Source organism: Gallus gallus, chromosome 1, assembly GCF_016699485.2.
Source record: "Gallus gallus isolate bGalGal1 chromosome 1, bGalGal1.mat.broiler.GRCg7b, whole genome shotgun sequence".
NCBI lineage: Eukaryota > Metazoa > Chordata > Aves > Galliformes > Phasianidae > Gallus > Gallus gallus.
Genome location: NC_052532.1, coordinates 42765578 through 42786103, shown reverse-complemented (window position 1 = coordinate 42786103; position 20526 = coordinate 42765578). Strand labels below are relative to the sequence as shown.

At 35.8% G+C, this 20526-nt stretch overlaps 1 long non-coding RNA gene across 1 annotated transcript in view; it reads right to left on the bottom strand.

Moving 5' to 3' along the window:
* Positions 1-4725: 4725 nt before the first annotated feature.
* Positions 4726-20526, bottom strand: part of LOC107052879 — a 55852-nt gene continuing 40051 nt past the window's right edge. Inside the window, exon 3 of the long non-coding RNA XR_005849902.1 lies at positions 4726-19682. This is a non-coding gene — a long non-coding RNA (uncharacterized LOC107052879). The remainder of the gene's footprint in view (positions 19683-20526) is intronic.

Sequence of the window (20526 nt, the reverse complement as noted above, 5' to 3'; positions counted from 1 at the left end):
GTCTGTAGCATTACAGTCAGTAGCTCCTGCTATCTAATGCACTTCAGTCATGATTGAGTTCAGTGCTTGAGGTCCTGGTCAGCATGTTTCTCTAGCCTGTTCAAATCACTCCGAAGAGCAGCTTTGCCCTACAATGTACTGATTCCCCACATTGCAAAATGCAAACTGTGTCCTCTGTCCTATCTTCTAGATTATCAGTGAACACGTTAATCATTAATTTCCCAGTACTGATACCTGAGGGACCCCAGTAGTTAGTGGCTGTATGCGCCACTGTTCACAACACCTTGAATTTGACAGTCCAGCATTTTTTCTATCAACTTCATTGGCTAATTATCCAGCCCATAGCCACTTTGGTGATAAAGGGACTTTAGGAGAGTTTCAAAGGCCTTTCTAAAATCAGGTTTATACAACATCCACTGACCTCCCTTGATCACAGCACTCTTTGTCACAGAAAACATGAAGTTGATTAGGCATGAAGTGCCTATTCATACCTATAGTGCTATACATACCCATAGTGGCTACTCAGCCACTTTGTCTTTTGTATGTTAAGAAATGGCTTTTAGGAAAATTTCTTCCATAGACTTACTACAATCCAAGCTCCAGCTGACCTAAGATGGATTGCCATTTTTGTTTTTCTTGAAGATGGTTGTTTTCTTTACTTTTTCCAATAATAGGAATCTCTCCTTACTGTCACCTTTCAAAGATGGTAGAAAGTGGACTTGCAATTACGTTGCCCAGCTCTTCCAACAACTTTGGATGCATTCTGTCTGGTACCTTGGACATGAGCATGTCCGAATAGATTAAATGGTACTGAATTCTTTTCTCTGACATTGCTCTTAGCTCTTTTGCTACTGCAGTACACACATTTTGTTTTGCTTTTATAGTTGTCTCTTATTACTTTTACATCCAGCTGAACTTTGGCTTTCCTGACTCCATGCCTAGATGCATAGGCAATGTCTTAGTACTGCATCCATTTTCTATGTATTTCTGTTCTCCATTTAAGCAAGAGCTCTGTGTTCATCCATGTTCTCCTTCCTGCATGCTGGAAAGGACCATCTCTGTGCTCTGAGAAACCTGCCCTTGAAAATCAGCTAGCTCTCTTGTGCCACTCTGCCTTTTGAGGTAGTTTCACATGTGATGCTGCCAATCAGGGCCTTGAAGATGCTAAAATTTGCTTTTCTGAAGTTCAGGACTATAATTCCACTGTCAATCTTCCTTCTCTTAAACTCTGTAGTTTCAGGGTCACTGCAGATCATATTCTAAGGAGATTGTGATATGAAATACTCATAATAAGATTAACTGTTGCTGAGAGCTATAGCTGTGAAAGCATTACAGATAATGTAAATTAGCTTACTGGAGAAATATTTCTTAGAAAAATATTGAGAAAGATGACCTCCAGATGGCACAAAAAGGAAAGCTGTAATAATTATCCCAGTCTACGTATTATAGCAGGATAATGTATAATGGTTGTCCCAGTCTACATAAATTAGTTTTATGTATAAAGCTCATTTTACTGTCCTGAAATTTTATAAACAAGCTAAATAAATAGAAACTGGATTAAACTACAGGCAAAATGGTCTTTGCATCCAGAAGTAAGAAAGTAAGTAGTATTCAGATAAAATAATTAATTTTTTTTTTGTTCTTTTTTTTAAAGGAAGCTTAGATCGTAAGCTAGTATCTTGCAAAGACAAAGATTCTGGAAGTTTAATTTTAGTTGTGAAATACAGAAAGGATTGCCCAGAGTTGTGTAGGTACTGTACATATGTAACTGATCCTGGTTTGGGCTATGGCGATGAAATATTCTTGTGTAGTCTTTTCTTTCTTTTTTTTTTTTATTACTCAGTAATCAATGGCTTGGCTTTCCCTTCATCTTTTTCCCAGCATATAATAGAAATAGTCAGTGTTTCCTGGTTCTATCTGCTTTTTTATTAAAAATACATATATTTTTTCTAAATCAGTTTCAAATTTTTATTCAAATTGCTTGGAATGTACATCCAAAACACTCTCCTCACAGTGTTACATGTTTTCTGCAATTTTTTTCTTCTATTGCTTTTCCTGCCCTGCCAATTTTCTTCAGTTTGTACAATTTATACTTCCTGGTTTGTACTCATTAACATTGCTACCCTTTCTTCTCATTGTATGGTTTTAATTTGGCTTCACTTTTAACATATAGTGTTTTTTCAATCCAGTGTGATCTCTTCTTTGCACATTTTTAAAAATAAATCTTAAGGGAATTCAATGTATTTTATTCTTTTTTTTTGGGGGGGGGGGGTGAAGCTTTCTGAATTTGTGAAAGCGCTATTTCTGAAAGCATCAGGCCTGTGTGTCACAGCAAGAGGATTTTTTTAGACTGAGATAAAATGACAATCACTTGTTTATGTAATATCACAGATTTTCTGAATAGAGGGAGCCCTGTGAAAGCCCTGTGAAAGTAAAAAAGGGAGATGTCAGTGTTTTTTCTTCTTACCGAGTATCTGTAAGAGACTATTCTTTCACATCACATCTCAAAGCTTGCTGAGGGACACTGATGAACAGGTCCAAACAAGTCCTGGGCAAGGGTTGTGAAATCCTTTGTCTGAGGGACACGGACAAGGCCAGGGGCGACGAGAGAGAGATAAACCAGAGCTTAATGGCCAGGAAGCAGACTTCTCTGTGGGCTTATCCCGAGGGAGATAGCCATCTCAGGTGGTACTGCACATGACTCTTTACCCAAGCACCCAGGAATGCCACAGTGGCAGAAGAAAGATAAAAAAAGGGACGAACAACCATGAGATTAGTTTTCTGACAACAGATTCCTCATGCTGAAGAAGAGAGAGGTTTCTGACAACAGATTTCTCATGAAGAAGAACATGGAGGTTTCTGACATGAGAAGCCTCACGACCTGCCTCTCCCTCCAGGACTTGCTCTGTGCTCTACCTGCTTGCTGCGTAAGGCTGGCCACTCTGCTACTGCTCTGCCCCCAAGAAGGTGTCTGCCATCAGATTCCTCACTATGGAATGCCTGCATGCTGATGGACTCTCCTAGGCCTGTTACCAGAGACCTGCTGTTTCGTCCCAGACTTACCCTACGGCTTCTTCCTGAACCTACCAGGTACCTGCACCTTCTTGCTGCCTAAGACCAGCCATACTGCTACTGCTCTCCCCCTGCACTTTTGCCTCGGACCGTAGGAACGGCGTGCAATGGGACTGCTGCTGGATCCCAGTGGTGACTATCTCTGCTTTACACAATTCTTGCCTCTTTCCTATCTTTTCTATCGTCTGCCTTCTCTTCCCCATCTCCCTGATTAAGATTTGTATTAAACTGGTCGGACCAACATTTGAACTGTTGTTTCTTAATCTCACGCCAGGTATACATATATCGAAGAAGCTCCTCTCCCTTCTATAAATTGGAGTGAAACAGTATCAGATGTGAGATACTGTCAATGTTTCAGCTATGAAAATGTTGGATCATTTTCACTAAAGAAGTCACTATGAGACACATATTTATAGAAAACCACTATTCTGTCTGTTCTGTTACTCCCAGAATAGTTCATCAGTGCTGTAATGAATTCCTGCTCTCTGTGAAGAAAAGTCTGGGACATAGAATGCTACGTCCAACAAAAAGTAAGTCTGAGGTCGGGGTATATGTCCCTGTCAAGGATTTCTGACAATTTTCTTTCAGAACTAAAAATAACATTAATTAAAAAGTGCTAACAAAACAGTACTGATCAAGCTGAAGTTACCTGCAGTAATATAAGCATTTTTTTATACATTACAGATATATTTTAAGGCATAATTCCTGAATTCCACCTGCACTGCTGGCTATAAAGGACACCAGCAATTCTGACTTGCACTAATGTCGTAACAGCACTACAAAATAAAATGGGATATGTTGTGAGGGAGTCAGCTGGCCAAACAACTGATACCTGCTGAGTTGATGAGATAAGTTTAAATTGACTTTAAGTATCAGGCAGGCTAAAATGTTCTTCCCTTCCATATTTCAGATGCTGACTACTCAGGCCTGATGTTTTAACTCAAGCACAGATGTGGGCTGACAGTTATTGTCTACAGGAGAAGTATTATCTTCAATGGCTCTTGGTTATCCTTTGGCTAAATTGTCAGCACTGGGGTCAAACAGGCCTAAACCTGTTCTGAAATTTCCAAGGAACGTTCATGTTTTTAAGGAAAACAAAATATTTCTTATCTATCTTTTGACCCAAATAGACACATATTCATTCTTAAACAGTGAAAAAATGTGCAGTTTGTCGATATGATATATATGGAATACTATGAGAAAGTTTATGTAATTTATACTAAGTATAAAAACTCAATTATATGAAGTGCAAGACACATTTGAATACTCATCTCTTACCTTTAGAAATTTTAATATCTTTATTTTTGCTCTCAAACTTATAGTGTCATTTGAATTGGAAGGAACATTCAAAGGTCATCTGGTCCAACTCCTCTGCAATGAATGGGGCCACCTACAGCTAGATCAGGTTGCTCAGAGCGCTGTCCAGCCTGACCTTGAATGCCTCCAAGGATAGGACATTTATCACCTCTCTGGGAAACCTGTGCCAACACTTCCCTACCCTTATCATTAAAAAACAGAACAAAACAAAAAACACAAAAACTTTTTCTTATATCTAGTCTAAATATCCACTATTTTAGTTTGAAACCATTTCCCCTTCTACTGTCACAACTGACCCTGCTAAAGAGTGTATCTCCTTCTTTCTTATAGCTCCCCTTTAGACACTGAAAGGCTGCTATCAGATTTCACTAGACCCTTCTCTTTTCCAGACTGAACATCCCAACTCTCTCAGCCTGTCCTTGCAGGAGAGGTGTTCCATCCTCCCAATAGTTCCTTAAACTATTTTTGTGGTCTCCGTCTGGAAGTGCTCCAACAGGTCCACATCTCTCCTATATTGCGAACTCCACATCTGAACGCAGTACTCCAGGTGATGTCTCAGCGCACAGTAGAGGTGCAGGATTACCTCCACAGACCTTCTGACCTTGCTTCTTTGGATGCAACCCAGGATATGGTTGGCCTTTCAGGCTTCAAGGGCACATTGCTGGCTCCTGTCCAGCTTACCATCCACCAGTACTCATGAGTCCTTTTCATCAGGGGTGTGCTCCCCAGCTTGTATTGATAGTGTGAGTTGCTACAACCCAAATGCAAGACCTTGCACTTGTTTTTGTTGAACCTCATGAAATTCCCCTGCACCCACTGCTTGAGCCTGTGTAGGCTTCTCTGGATGGCATCCCATCCCTTGGATATCCCATCCCTCAGGCATGTTGACTGCACCACACAGTTTATTATCTGAAAACTTGCTGAGAGTCCACTGTAGTGTTAAAGAGCATCAGTCTCGGTGCTGAACCCTGAGGGACCCCACTCATCACTGATCCCCATTTGGGCTTTGATGAATTGATCACCACTCTCTGGTTATGATCTTGCAACTAATTCCTTGTTTATCATAGAGTCTACCCACCAAATCTATATCTTTCCAATTTGAACATCTTCCGTTGTCCATTGGTTCATCACAAAAGGCCATTAAGTTGGTCAGGCAGGACCTGCCCTTGGTGAAGTAACACTGGTTGTCTCTTCCATGTGCTTTCGTATAGCTTCCAGGAGGATCTGCTCTGTGATCTTCCCCATCACAGATGTGAGGCTGACAGTTTCATGGTTCCCTGCCTCATCCTTTCTACCCTTCTTAAAAATGAATGTGATATTGCCCAACTTCAAGGTTTAATCTCCAAAACCCTTTCTTATTACCCCCCAAAATTACTGTTTCTGCTGACTTATGTATTCACTCAGTACCACATTTCAGTGTAGTAAGAATTTTATCTTCCTCTTTTTTATATTTACATGCCATTTTTAATGATTTCAGCAGTCAGTTAGAGAACCCAAACTTAAATTATACTGATTATACTCCCTACTAAAAGTGATATGAAACAACGTATGAAGTGCAACTGATTCTAAGTTCTATTTAAATATATATTTAACATGATCTATTTCATAGCATGTTTTCTTTTTTTATCTATCTATCCAGTTATCTTATCTATCCAGTTACCATGCTTAGTACTATGTTAACTATTATATTGAAACTGTCTTTTAACTCTTATGTTTTATCCTGTTCAATTCATTTTTTCAGGGATTAACAGATTCAACTTAGAAGTTTTAATTTTTCTGTAAGACATAAGAAAAATTCTTTATACAAAACTTGCTGGTTTTTTTTTCCTTCCTTTTGAAGAGGGCATGGGGTTTTCTACTGTAATTATTTAGAAAGCGATCTGTTTAACCACTACCAGGTAGCCTGATGTTAACACCTGTAGCGCAGAAAGAGATGAAGCTTAGTTTCTTTTCTAGCTAGTTATAGAATTGCTTTGGTTCTTTTAAAAATTAATTTTGAAATTGGTTCTAAAGTAGAAATCTACCATGTATTTAAAATACACATTCTGGTGAAGTGAAAATATAAATATATAATTTTTTTATTTTAGTGTTTTTTCTTGATGCAAATATGTCTTAGGATTGAAAAACTTCTGTTTGATTTGGTTAACATTTTCAAGAAAGCTTCAAAAGTTATCGTCTTACTTTAATGTTTTATGGATAGATTAATATACAAAATCCTTTCTTATAATAATTCTTATATTCCTCATGAGGAAAAGGGAAAAAAGTTATAAGATTTTTCATAAGGCTTTAGGTTTCCACCTAAAGAAATAATGACAATACTGAATCGTTTCCAGAATGAAAACTCCATTTGAAAAATTAAAATAAATAGATTAAAAAAAAAAAAGTCCCAGTGATCATCTGAATGAATGCTCTATGGTTTTAGACCTGGTTATATAAAAGAGAGGTTGTTATGAACATAGTATTCTAAAGAAAGTACTGACTTAGTCATATAATACTTCAAATCTTGGACCAAAAAATACATAAAGACTGAAAGATTCCTTGTACTGCCTGAGATGAAGGAATGTAAAATGTTATAAAGATTCAAATAACTTACAATTTCTCCATGAAAAGATCTCTTAGGCTGCTTGCAATAACACATCCTCTGGAAAAAACCTACTGTTCTAGTAATTTACTCCATGTACTTATTTGTGGGTAAGAGGCCAGAAAAGTAGTCTCATTACTTAATGAGATAAAGGAAGATTCCTTTTCTAATATTAAAGCAGTGCATCTTATTCAGGCTGAACTGGCATGTCATGTCAAGAAACTGATAGACTGGGTGAGAAGATTTGGCTGACCCATTATTATAGAGATGAATTAAGTGTATATACCTAAGTATTGTACTACATGCAGTCTCCAATTGCCTTGATTTTTATATTGTTGACATAAGGTCAAAGGCATAAACCCATGCTTTACAGCAGATTCCTTGCACGTGTTTACAAGTCTTGAGCAGCAATGCCAGCTGTGCATCTGCAAGCAAGTTGCCTTACATTTTAAATGCTAATATCAAAGAGAAAATAGCTGCCTCAGAAAATAAGCATTTCGTATTGTGATTTAAGTCATAGAATAACTCATGTATTAATAAATTTAGATAAACAGAAAGGATGGAAAAAATATACACTTAATTTTCTATCATAAAAATGCTCAAATGATGTATTTGTAGTAGGATGCTAGCCATAACTTGACATTTAAAAATTGTTGTCTGAAGAAGAGAAAATCTACTCTACAACTTTGATTTCAAGTTGTCTGCAATAGTGGCAGTAGTGTGGAGTGATACTACTTTCATATTCAACTTCAGCAAAGATCAAAACTTAATGCATAACAAAGAGTTTATACTTTAGTGAGAATTTTATGAAGCTAAGTGTCAGCCTCAGCCTTTATGCATCAGTAGGACATTGATTGATGAATGTTGCAGGTCTCTGAAAATAAATTTGCTGTAACTTTATTGCTGTTTATATGTATGTCATGAACAATTGTGTAGAACTGCAGGAAAAAACACAAGGTTTTTATTTCCCCATCTTGTTTTCCATAATTTCAGAGGCTTTAAAAGGGTGAAATAAACCCCTGACAGTTTTGCTACCTCAGCTAGCTTTTATGTTAACTTTCAGTCTTATAAATTGTGGCAACTGTATAGCTAGGTACCACCACTGCAGAATGAGGGAAAATTAAAACAATATTCAGTGATGAACTCTCCTAAATGATATTCAAGCATGCAAAAAGTCTCAGGTCAGCATATCAATAGCTTGTTTTTGGACTATTTACTCTCCCTGTCAGAAGGAATTTATGAAATGGGGCATGTTTCACCACACAAAATAAACCATCTTTTTATGTGCAAAAAATTTTGCAAAGGTGAAATATTTGAAATTAGCCTGTGCTCTATAATTCTACTGTTTCCTTAATTTTTGATACTTTTGTCTCTGGGGAATGTTCTTCTCCATTGCTAAATATATCATTAGGAAATCCTTGCAAACAAAATATTTTACAAACTACAAAACATATTTCCATGTCTTACTATTTGAACACGTACTTCATATGTGGATTTTTTTTTAATAATGTTAATAATGTATTCTTCAGGGAGAAATACTTATTCTCTAATAGTCTGATTTTTTTTTTTGTCATGTTTGTATTATTAAGTCTACTAAACTTAATAATATATTAAGTCTTTATTAATTATTACAAGTCTAGTAGATTTAAGCAAGTACTGGGTAGCCCAGATGTTTCCGGGAAGTCTTTATGTTGTAGGACTTATGAAATAGATTTAACTGGCTTATTACCTGATGTGACATACTTGTGATTTGGAGCTCTGCAGGGGCATCTTGTTGGTAGACTTCTGGATAAGAGCTCACAAAATTTATTTATAGATCAGACATGGAATAATCTCCACAATATCTTTTGCATCTGTACATCCCTAGATCACTTTGGTGGGAGAAAACCAAACCTCCACAAATACTACTGAATGTTCTTTCTTCTCATCTTTCTAATTTCTGTTAATAATTATCATTTCTATACAGCATTTCTATAGTGTTTTTCAAAGTCCTACTGTAGTAAACAATTTTGCTGAATTTACAATCTGTTAAATAAAGATACACTTTTCTAGATTTGTTACTGTCATTTGCTGAGAGCTTTTTAATTTTAAACTGTGCATTTTTTTTTCATTTTTTTTTCCTTTCTTTTCTAGTTTATAATTTAGGTTATTAATTGTATCTACTACTCTCTGTGTAGTCTTAATTGACATGGAGATTTGTACCAACTGGAAGAATTTCTCTTCATCTCTAGTCAAACAAGAAAGGCATAAGGCCCTCTGGGTTTTCCTTCTTAGGAATTACCACTAATACTTCCCTAGCAACTCTACTTTTTACTTAAATATGGTGCAGGCTAAAAAACCATAAATACTGCTCTGCATAACTAGTCTGCTGGTAAAATTCCATATGTTTCATCTTAGAATCTTGAAAAATCAAAAATAAAGCACAAAATATGACATAAAATATGATCCAGGTCTCTTTTGGTCCCTTTGGTCAAAATCTGACAGATCTAGTAGATTGTGGATACTTCTAAGAATCTCACATTCTATAGATTTCTTTACCATATATATGATTATTTGCAGCTGTGACAGCTATCCTGTAGGGCTCTGAGGGAAAAATAAGTATCACTTGACCATCGGAATACACTGGTAGGAGAACCATCTGACAGTTGGTATTTGAAAGAAGAGACAAATTAACATCATCTTGAAGCCATATGAGTGTGTGAAACTTTGGTATGACACTAAATGGTACCATTGCAACATTTCTACACTAGAAAAAGAAGTAGAAATATCAAGACAGTGGGGAAGAAAAAAAACAACAACAACAAACAACACATATGTAGAAGTGACTAATAAGGCGCCTAGAAGAAATATAAGTCATTCTGTTAAACGGGGATTGGGAGCTTTACTGTTCATAGTCCACAGTATTTGACAGTAGGTGCCAATGTCATTATTTCAAAGAAATGACTGTAACTCCCTCTCTTCTTTTAACACCGTGGTTACAGAAGATACATGAATTATGTCCTGTTTTCATAAAAAGTGGTCTTTTGTTCAAAGTGCTTTCTAGAAAAAAAAGTAGGAAATGTGTTTTCAGTTATCTTCTTTACTGAATGCTCCCAGAGACCAACTTATTACTTTGCAAGAGTACCTGAAGTAAGGAGTATGTATGCATCTCACTGTTCCTACTGATAGTATGGGACTGAGAACAAGGAATTTTGTAAAGATGCAAGAGACTGCAGGTCTGCTCTTAGAGTATTCAGTGTGAGGAGTGGGATCTTTGTGTACGCAAGTGCAGAGCCAACAGGGAAGTGCTGACAGACTTGGTATCCTAGGTTCTAGCTTGGTATTATTAGAATTATTTCTTTTTGAGCTTCAGATTTTGCTGCTGTCTTTCACAGTGGTGGTGAATGTAAGTATCTGACAGTGCATATACCTGTAACTGCTGCAGGAAGGACTGAAGTCTGTGGTATGGAGAGTAAGAGACCTCCCTTTTCTGTGTCAGCTGTCCAATTTGACATCTGATCTCTAGTTGGATTTGAGTGGAGACAGTGTATAAAACAGAACTTGCCATAAATCAGCTGACTCAGATATTTATGAAAAAAGTCTGGATTTTCAAGTGGATGTATCCCCATACTGGTGTTGATTCCTGCTATAACAATGTGGAAAGAAGCAGTTGATCTTTGTGTCATATAATCAAGTTGACAAAGATGTGGAAACACTGGCTCTGAATTTTTAATATATTAACATATTTGTCATTACACTATGAATAATATGCTACAAATTTAACCTATTTAGCAATAGCTGACCATATTATTAATTAAAGGCATTAATCATTTTAAATGCTAGGTCACTTTTGTTGAAAAAAAAAAAAAAGTACAATGTCAGTTTTCCAATTGCAAGCTGTTATGAAAAAGTGACCATTTTGTGATCATTCTTATTTCCAAATATTGAAGACAATTACAGTTGTTGCAATATGCCTGGGAGACTACCTCAGGCAATGTTTAATGTTCAACATTTAAAAGTCATTACAGCAGTGGAAGCCCATTATATATCTTAATAGATATATGTTTCTGTTGTGACAGACATGTAATTGATCTTGAAATTCTGTCTGTTGTTACCACTGAAATGGAGGTATATACTGGACAGTGCTGTCGTTTCTGATATTTCAGAGTGCTGACCTGTCAGCAATTGTCAGGAAAGAATGTGAATAGCTGTCATGAGTTGCACACAATACCTGACAGCAGGCTAACCTGGAGGTCCAGTTCAGCAATGTATTAAAGGTGTTTGCTGAATTTTAATCCTCTCAGTTTAACCTGAAGGAAATAATTAATTATTATTTGGAATCATTATAGGTATGTTATCTTATAGAAAGGAAAAATAAGATAGGAAGACTGATTCTGTAAGAAATCTTTAAAAATTTTAAAAATTTAACTTCTCTGGATAGGAGATAGTGGTTATCAGAAATGGTTTTTATAGAAGTGACGATCGGTGATCCTTATTCTTATTTTCCTCCTTCCTGTTGACAGTAGCAACCAAGAACAAAGTTTTGAAAACAAGCATGAGTATTGAAATTTGAAGGGGAAACTGTGAGACTAACATGAATCTTAATCAGGACATGATAGTTCAGCTTTTTCTTTCTGATTTTTTTTTTTTTTTTTTAATATCAGAAAAAAAAAATAAAGAAATATTTGAAATGTGAAAGAAATAATTTCCAGTCATCTTCTTCCAGTTTGGCTGAGAGAACCTGTGTGGCAATCACATCAGTGCTTTCAGGTTTTGTTGATTTAACTCAAGAGCTCTTGCTATTGAGTTACCTGAGGGAGTGGACTGATGCATATGCCACGCCACTCTCAATAATACTTGAAAAATCATGGCAGTCAGGTGAAGTCCTTGGTGACTGGAAAAAAATCAATATCACACCTATTTTCTAGAAGAGAGAAAGGACAATGCAGTGAACTACCAACCTGTCACAGAATCACAGAATTGTAGGGGTTGGAAGGAACCTCTGGTGGTTATTGAGTCCAACCCCTCTGCCCAAGCAGGCTCTCTACAGTGGGCTGCACAGGTAGGCAGCCTTATATCTGTGCTAGGGACGATCATGGAGCAGATTCTAAGGAGCACAGAAGAAAGAGAGGTGATGTGAAACAACCAGAATTACTTCATTAGAGGCAAATCCTGTCTAACCAACCTGCTGGCTTCCTGTGACAGTGTAACTGTGTCAGATACAAGGGAAGAGTCACTGATGTCATCTACTTGAATTTCAGTAAGGCCTTTGACATTGTTTCTCAAAACATCCTTCTCTCCATATTGGAAGGATTTGACAACTTCCGCTATAAAAACAAGCTGGGGGATGTGAGGATAGAGCATAGCCCTGCCTAAAAGACTCCAGTTAGGCGGTTTGTTGATAGTTCTGGAAGAAATGAAGAACTACAGCTCCCAGAAGACTTCATTATTCTGTTCCCGTTTTCTGTTCAGAGGGAAAAATAGAACTGTTTGAGAGGCACAAAATTGCCTTTCCGTCTTTCTGTTTGTCACTGCAGAGTATGCTACCTACCTGTCTAAGCAACAGCATTAGAGTAAGGCCTTAGGTTTTGGACATTCTCTCATTTTATTGGATTTATTAGCATCAATTCCAATTCTATTATATCACATTGCATTATCTCGCTATCATATTTAGTATTCAGAAAATTAGTTTTCTCTTTTAGCTTGTTGCTGCTGTTCTGTTTTTTAGGCCCATCTCCCCACTTTTTCCCTGCTCCCCTTTCCTGGGGCATGGGACCATGGGCTCCCCCTTCCCAATTAGTCACAGAACTAGGCCAAACTGGGCCAGAACCATGACGCACCCTAACATTTATTCCAATACACTACCCTGAACAAACATCCATGTATGTTTGTGATAAACAAATGCTCAAAAAATTTTCTTCTATAATAAATCAGTATTCATGTGTATGTTTTCATTCTTTCTTGTTCTTTTTACAAAAGTCTTTGGAACTCCAGAACAGATGTATGTGTTTTCTAGAATGCAAATTGTTCCAGAAATACTTAAGGTCTAGAGAGAGGTGTCCCTGTCTATAGCATGGGACTCGTAAATTGATGATCTTAAAAGTCCATTCCAACCCAAACTATTCTATGATTCTGTGATTCTAAGATGCCTGTCACAAGGAGACCACAGTTTATATGATATCTTAGGTATTTTCCAACCTGGAAATAGAAAGAAATATTTCAAAATAATTAGCCAGAGAACAAAGTATCTGTACATTTCATTAAACATACAAACATATTTAAGAGTAATTTTTAATTGAATTTTGGGAGTGTTACTTGCATTAATTCATAAAGAAATACATATTAACTGTAAGGAAATTGGTCCTTTTATTTATTATACACATTAAAAATTGTGAAGGTATGCCATTGTTCTTGTGTCATTAGTCTTAAAGATGATTACTTGTTCATCCTCTCATTTTACTGTAGTTTGCTGTTGCTAGTGATTCATCTTCAAATCATCTCAGTCAGTTCTTAGATGAAAAGCTAATTCTACTTATACATAAATACAATTTCTCTTTATATCCACTGACATTTGAATTTTTGTGCATTCATTAAGCTCTGCAGATTGTTTGAAAGTGTGATCAGAATATTAATAAAAGAAGCTTTCAGAGTTCATTATCTCCACTTGTACACATTTTTTGGGTGTTTGTTACATACTTTATGTTTCAGAAGTCAAAACTATCAGATTACTAGTATTCCAATGCATGTGCATAGTTTATAAAAAATAAAAATAGAAAAAGAAAATGGTTTGAGTGGGAATCCACAGTTATAAAAGGCAGAAATCAGAATGGTTATGGGGATGAGTAGTCATGTGCTTGATTTTCAGATTACCTGGTACTGGCATGTAGTTCTGGTCTATACAGTTAAAGTGTGAAGTATTTGATAGCAACAACCTTCCACTTAACTGAATTGTACTTGAACCATCCACTGGCTGTAGAAAAAGAGACAATCCTTCCATTGGCCATGTTTGTCAAATATTACTGAAAAATACTGAGAAATAAAAACTGCTTATATTTTCAGACTAATTGAGGAGAAAAAACTAGGGAAGGAATTAACACAGTAAATACTTTCAAAGCATTATGTAAACATCCTGTAGACAGCTCAAATTAAGTCAACCTTTATTGGTAGATCTTCAGTTCTCATCTCCTCAAACTTTTCTAGTTGAAACCTTTTTGAAACACATTTTGAGTTTTCTGTTCCATGACTAGGCTAAGCTTTACTTTTAATTATTTTATGAGGACCTCACTAATAGAAAAAAATCATCATGGAAATTAATTTACTCAGTCCATGACTCGTGTATGTTGAAAAGCCTGAAATGCATAAAATTCTGGCATTAGATGCAAAGCTAGTATCCTTGAAAATAAATTTTAATTTGTATGAAATGTAAGCGCCCCCTGTGGTTGCACACAACTAATAATGCAGTCTTCATTCTTACTTAGAGTACAGAATGTTAGAACTGGATTAATATTGAAAGTCCCAAAGGCACTTGGGCTAAAATAATTTTTCTGTTATGCATTCTTATTTTGGCATTCGGCCTTACATAATATACCAGTGTAACAGGGCATGACATGCTGTCAAGATGATTTGACAAGCCTAGGAAATTTCAAAGGCATTATCTTATTGCATAAGAATATTTATTTATTAATACACTTTTAAGCAATTGTTTAAATATGCTTGCTAACCTGTTCGCATGGTACATTGGAGTCAATGGGCACGAAAACATCTCAATGTTTATTTCCAGCAGATCAGAGCTGGTAGCATACAGGGAACAAGTGAGAGCAAATAGCTCAGGATGTGGACTGATTTCCCTTTACTTCCTCTATGTTTAGTTTGCATAATAATTTCTCATGGCTTTGATCTTAATTAGATCTTCTGATTGTTATGAAAATATAAATACTAATTGCATAGATTTTTTTTTTAATTTTAAATTAGCTTTTTTTTCAAATATTGGGAAAGAGTTTTTATGCCTTCCTGAAGATAATTTCCAGACTCAGTAGCTGAATGTTAAAGTTGAGACGACAAAATACCTTTTCCATGTAATGCCCTTTCCACAATATTAAATGATGGTGGGGAATACATGTAAATCTATTTCACTTTCTCAGACAGACAGAAGAAGTTCCACCAATCTAGCTTAATAGTCTACAATTCTAGATCATGATGGAAGGCTCATGTTATTACCCATACTCCCATCATATAGCTCTTACAATTTGTACCAAAAACATCTGTACGTTAGCATTGAATGAAGAATCATTATGAATGGGAAATTGTAGGAGAATAAGTGTAGCTACCTCATGGCTTTCCAAATAAATTATGTATGAATAGGGCTGCCACATATTGACTGAGTTTAGAAGACCATAACATGCTCTTTGTCCTGACTGAGGGATTTTGATTCTTCCTTGCAACATCAGTCTTGTTGTGTATATGTAATGACTGTATAGCATGGCTTATAGCCATTACATTCAGCATTTTCAGAAAATGTCAAACATATCCTTGATATCCTACAGCTACTGTTTTTGTAGATTGGATGTTTCTGGATGATTAGCAGACACTGGCAAAAAGTTTGATGCTATTAATGATGTAATAAGTGCTGTATGGATAACTTGTACATCTGTATGAGTTCCTCAGTACTTATGTAGATGGGATATCCAGATGGAAAACAAATGCGGGTGATATTAACTAGTGCTGTGCAAATAACAAAAACAAGCCAACAAAAAAGGCAAACTGTGTGTCATAAGAAGGAAAGTGTTTGCTTTTTTTTTTTTTTTTTTTTTTCCCCACCAGGAGAGCTAACCAGTTAAGAATTAAGGTTTTCTCAGTATAAAGGCACAAGAAGTAGATCATGAATGTATGTAGGGAGAATAGCTCTATCTTCACATGGAGAGCCAAACCCTCCTTCCGCTTTTACTCTGCATACCTTTTATTTTTAACAGTAACAGATCAATTCATAAACTATTTTGGAAAGCTAGGTAGAGCATTTTGATTGATGTCATATTTGTATTTCAGTTGGTAACAGGAAATGGTATTTGCCTGTATTCCAAATGCAATTGGAAGGGAATTGGTGTGTTTGTAATATGGAACAAATTGGCTATTGACAAGAGAAAAAAATCTTATAACGGGCCCATGAAATTTGGATTGGCTGTAGCCATGCCTCTATAACAGCTCTGTTATAGAGCAACATGGGAAAACTATTCTGTGGGGAGTACTCTTCTGTTACATTTCCCTAACAATATTCTTGTCCTCATCAGAAATTAGATAGAACTGCAATAGCTTAAATGTCCTCTACAGCTAATCTTCCTTGATACTGTGGCAGGATACAGATATATCCTACCTGTTTTTAACTTATCTTTTCTCTGTGACTAATTGAATAGTCACAGGGCTTGAGTTCTAGCAAATCGCAAAGAGCAAGACAATGATATAACTTTTTCTCAGATAAAACTTGCAAACTGATGGATATTATTTTGTAAAGAAGAGGCAAAGGCTCTTATCAGATGACATTTATGGGGTACATTCTTAGTGTTTAATTCATGCATTATGCACTCAATAATAAGAGGATATTCATATTGTATTTGTGAATTATATTTATTTATTCTGCATATTTAACTCTTTGTTTTGATACTGCTATTATTCTGCTTTTGCAGAAATATCTTACATTTACCGGCCCGTAGCTGTTTCTAACAGTCACATTTTATAAACAAACAAACGAACGAACAAAAACCCAAACAAAATACAATAAGATAGAAAGACAACTTGTTTTGTGATCCTGCAGGATTTGTAGTAGGATTTCCCTTTTTCTATCTTTATTTTTTAATGGGATCTAAGAGTTCTCTGAATTCCATGTTGTCTGGGAAGATGGTATTTTTTTTTTATCTGACTGTGATGTCTTTGGAAAGCATTGTAATGCATGAAATTATGCACATATGATTGCAACAAACAGACACAATTAGTTTGATGCTGATTCAGTAGTTGATGTGCGTGGGCGTAAGTAGACATAATAAGTTGGATTTCAGAATGTATATATGGTATGTTATTATATAGGTTTTCTAACAACTCCCAGGTGGGCAGTTGGGTCTTGAAGGCTAGTACTAAGTCATGTAGAGCCATGTCTCATATCCATTTAGCTTAAATGATCAAGTTCTGGCAAATAAGAAAGCGCATGGACTTTTTTTTAACCTGTGTTGTTGACTGGATGTAAGCTGAAATGAGCTAATTGCTTTCTAAGACAGTATCGCACTTTTAGGAGCACTGCTCTGAAGACAGCTTTATCAGAAGTCCCATATTCCCTGGCAGCTTGAAAACTTTCTCTTGGCTTAAGCAGGCATCTAGAACTCTGTACATATCAGAAGGTGGTTGTCCAAGACCCTTAGTTACAGTTACAGAGTGGATTCTCATCCCTAAATGTCTCTACACTTTGCTGGCAGAATACTGACAGATTATATTTTGTGGTCCAGGGTTACAAGGTTGTATTTTACTGGTTCTAGATTACAATACATTGAATTTTGATCTCACTTCAAAGTCAGTTCATGCAAACATGACTGTGTAAAATGCAATAGAGTGGGACCTATATCTTCACTAGATGTATCGCTGAGTTTTGGCTTTTTCTAGGATTGCATCAGCAGTTATTATCTTTTGTTATGTTGCATTGTAAAATTATGATTCTTCCTCATTTTTAATTCCCTTTGGAATTTTTTTGTGTGTCTGCTCTAAAACTTCACGTTAATCATGATTGAACACTGAAAATGAGAATAGAAAATAATTATCAGTTCATTTTACCAAAAAATAAACCAGAAGTGACAGAATTTTATGGTGCTGGAGTTCATCCTTGATATCAGAAGTAGCTTAACCTAATTAAGAAATTATTTTTCCAAAAAATCATTTTTTGTTGTTCCATTACATTATTCTGGTTTTATGCTGGCAAAGAATATTACACTATTAAATCTTGAATTTTGTCCCTTTTGTTGTAGTTGGTACTATACCTATCATCTCATTACTTTCATTGTAAATGTCATTTATGAGGTCAAAGAAGAGCTTTTTGATATTGTTTCAGTGTCAGTATTTTATGAATTAATTTTAGTAGGAATCAGTTTTAATCATTTTTTCTACTACTTGTGTGAATATTTTGCAGACTGCATTAATTAAGAAAATTGGCCTATAATTACTACGGTTACCCATATTCTACCAGGTTTTAAAATTACAGAAATAATTAGGATCCTAAGAGAGTCAGTCTACTTCTGATATGCTGCATTATAGATGCAACACTAAATGCCATGAAAGGCTTGACTAAAATATTAATGCATCTCAGCTGAAAAACCTAATGTGTCTCTCTGCAAAGAGCTTTGCTTAAAGACAGAATTATTTCAGTTGATTTCACAAAAAAAAAAAAAAAAAAAAAAAAGCCTTCAGTTTTGAAGGTCTCTGTGTTACTTTTACTATGTTTCTTCAGCTACTAAACTGAATCAGTTGATCACTCAGAATACTGGTTCTCATAGCAAGTAACAAACATCCCTTCATTTTTTTTTGTTTTTGCACAAACTTTAAATGGTGGATGGAAATATCTTTAGAGACAGTTGAGTCAGGGAGAAGAGGAGAAAAAAGCCTCTCAGGAAATGACATTTCTCAGAACAAGGATTTCTATAATAATGTTAAATAATATGGTTTATTTTAATACCTTGTTTTTTACAGTATTTTACTATATGTTCTACTTTAATATTTTTTTCTCTTATTTTCTTTCAGTTTAGTGCCTGTATAGATAAAACTTTAATGAAAAATGGAATTATGTATAGGTTCCTCAAGTGCCTTTATATTTGCTGTTACTGTGCTTGTGCTTATCAGTGCAGTGGTAGCTTCTATGCTGTGCAGTCACCTTGTTGAGCCGTGTTGGTTCAGTCTCAGGTTGTGCAGACCCAAGTAGCCAAGGGTATGGAACTCATGGAGCTGAGCCATAAGACTGGCTTCCCTCCTGCTTCTGGAGGAAGCACAAGAGGAGAAGGGAGGAGGAAAGCAGCTTCACTGACTCTTTCAATACCAAGTAAGATGTGAATTTTTAACTTATATGTAGGCAACTATGCCTTTGGAGATTATGGTGTAAGACTTGAATGAAGAGATCTTTTCTGTGCTCTTACATCAAGATTTTTAGGCAGCATCACACTGCTATACTTAGAATATTTGCAATTTTAGTATTTAATCAAATGATCTGCTTATACGTGTTGTTTCCTTCATCACCTATTGAACTATATTGTCCTGACAATCTAATTAAGCACATAACTATTTAGGTGTTCCTCTAAACTGTTTACCTACAATGGAAGGTGATTAAATTTCTATTGAAAAATTCTCAAAATCAACCATGGAAACCTTAATATTTTACTATGTGCTAACTTGCACTTGAAAACTAATTCACACTCAATTCACACTTTGGTCACATATTTGCAAAGCAACACAAGTTAGTGAAATTATCAACTTTGTTCTGCTCAATAAGGCAGTCCTTCCACATACAGCACAATAGGTATCTACAACAAAATGCACTGAAATATTTTTCTTTTCCATTTCTATTTTTTATTTTAGAGATAACAGAGATCATAATGGCTGGATACTTTGTATTACGCCTTCTAGTTTATTCTTTCTCCGCTTTGGATTCCGATGTGTTTGTTGAATTTCTAGTATTAAACAAAGATTCTGCATTTCTGTTTGCTCAGCAGTTCTGTGAATAAAGATACAACACAGTGTAACCCAGAAGCAACAGCTATAGCTGGCTGACAACAGAAAACATATGTTCCTTAAGGTTAGGAAGACCAAAACACAGAAAAGAGACCAAACTGAAGTTCTTGAAAATAAGTGTATTAAAATGCTGATCCAAATGGTGAGGTAGAGAGCTAGGCAAAAATATGGGCTAAAGATCATCTCTATCATAGGGCAGAGAGTGATTAAGGTAACCTTATGCCAGTAAGACCAGCAAAGTGAATTACCGAGCAAACTCTTAGAGAGCATCTGCAGCTGGAAAACATTTTTCCTGAATTGTAGGTGCTTAGATAATGCCATGTAACTGATGGAGGGAAGATACAAGAGTGGGTAAAAGATCAGTATAAAACTGTCAGAGACCTAGCAAGTAACATTTTTCTGATCTTAAAGATATGAAAGTGAGCTCTGCAGTACGTTGTTGTCCAACACAGACCCTTGCATCTCTTAGAAGTATATTTACTGAACACTGTATTTTTCATTCAACCATTTTCATCAATGGAATTTTTTCCTCACTACGTTTGAAATTATTTCAATATTTACACTATTTTTTTTTAAATGTAAGTCAATTCTAAACCTCAGAAAGTATTGTGTTGTATCTATATTGATTTAGTAGTCTATATGGAGGTCATTTGCTCTTAAATACAAACAAGACAATATCTAATAGCTGACCTGAAAAAGTAAGTTAAAGATTATTTTTTCAGCCACCCATTTCTCTCTCCTTCTTCCGAGTTGTGCATTTCTTTGACATGATGAGTGCTGAAGGGTTCCTGTAAAGTAAAACTCCTCAACACAAACAAATCCCATGT